Source organism: Copadichromis virginalis, linkage group LG12 (genome assembly GCF_057382275.1).
Source record: "Copadichromis virginalis isolate Kocher_CV1m ecotype Utaka linkage group LG12, C_Virginalis_male_GT1.1, whole genome shotgun sequence".
Classification (NCBI taxonomy): Eukaryota; Metazoa; Chordata; class Actinopteri; order Cichliformes; family Cichlidae; genus Copadichromis; species Copadichromis virginalis.
In genome coordinates this window covers 2,891,259-2,892,849 of record NC_140629.1, presented here as the reverse complement: position 1 = coordinate 2,892,849, position 1,591 = coordinate 2,891,259, and positions in this window count along the sequence as shown.

The following is a 1,591-nucleotide window of genomic DNA, read 5'->3' as shown; positions in this document are numbered from 1 at the left end:
GGGGTGTTCGAGGACGTGTGCCGGGCGGTGCTGGATCGTTTGGGGCTCTCCCCGGAGGGTTACCGCCGTCAGTTCCGGGCCAGCAGGATGTCGGGGGGGGGAGCGGCCGTTTGCCTGGGCTCGGCAGCTGGAGGATGCGGCAGCGAGGTGGCTGCGACCGGGCCCCTCGGCTGGGGAGACGCGGATGCTGACCATGGTCGTCCTCGAGCAGTTCGTGGGTGGCCTGCCCGAGGCGACGGCTCGTTGGGTTCGCTGCCACCGCCCGGTGGATTTGACGGCGGCGGTGACGCTGGCAGAGGACCATCTGGCGGCCGACCCGGTACCGGGCCGTGAGGAGCCGCGGCGGGGCGCCCGTGTTCCGCCGCCCAGGCCACCGGCGGCGGCGTCGCAGAGGAGAGGCGGCGGCCCTGCGGGAACGGAGCAGGCGGCAGGGTGGAGCCCCAGGAACCCGTTCCGGCCGCTGCTTCCCGCCGGAACCCCGGCGGCCGCCGAGGTTGCCCCGGAGCCACGGGGAGCCACACAGACGCCGGGGCCGGACTGTTGGAAGTGTGGGCGGCCGGGGCACCTGCGCCGAGACTGTCCGCTCATGGAGGTGGGGCAGGTGTTCCGCGTTGCCGGCGCTCCAGCGCCCGCCCCCGGTCCAGGAGTGACGTACCGCGTGCCGGTAAGGTGTCAAGGGGGTATTCGCCATGCTTTGGTGGACACGGGCTGCACGCAGACTCTGGTCCACCAAAGTTTGGTTCGCCCCGGGGCATTGTTGGAGGCTGACTGGGTGGAGGTTAAATGTGTGCACGGGGATATTCACAAGTACCCAGTAGTGTCACTGTTGCTGAAATTCAGGGGCAAAACGCATAGAGTGAAGGCGGCGGTTAGCCCGCGCCTGTCGCATCCCCTTATTTTGGGTACGAATTGGCCGGGGTTCCACAGCTTACTGGGGCAGTACGCGGGGATGCGATCGCGGTCTGTAAATTCGTGTGACGTTTGCGCGGCGCTCGGCGGTGACGCGGGGTCGACCGACGCTGACTCTGGGGGGGAGGAGGAGGCGGGGACTTCCACGGAAGGTGCTCGGTGCGCCCCGACACTGCGCGAACGTACCCTCATTTCCAATTGCGGAACGATCGGCTTTATAGAGTGAGCCGTGACACTCACACTAATGAAATCCGCACACAGTTATTGGTGCCGCAAAGCCGCCGGGAAATGATTTTCCAGGCGGCTCATTCGAACCCCATGGCAGGGCACTTGGGTGGCGAGAAAACTCTGGAGCGCATAATGGCCCGATTCTATTGGCCGGGCATTTGGGCCGACGTGCGCCGCTGGTGTGCGTCGTGCCCCGAATGCCAGCTGGTTAACCAGCCGGCCGTGCCAAAGGCGCCGTTGCGCCCATTACCGCTGATGGAGATCCCGTTTGAGCGTATTGGCATGGATCTCATCGGGCCATTGCACCGGAGTGCACGCGGCTATCGCTTTGTGCTGGTCCTGGTGGACTACGCAACGCGGTACCCGGAAGCAGTGCCGCTACGCACCATTTCAGCGAAGAGCGTGGCGCAGGCACTGTTTCAGGTCATCTCCCGAGTCGGTATTCCGAAAGAAA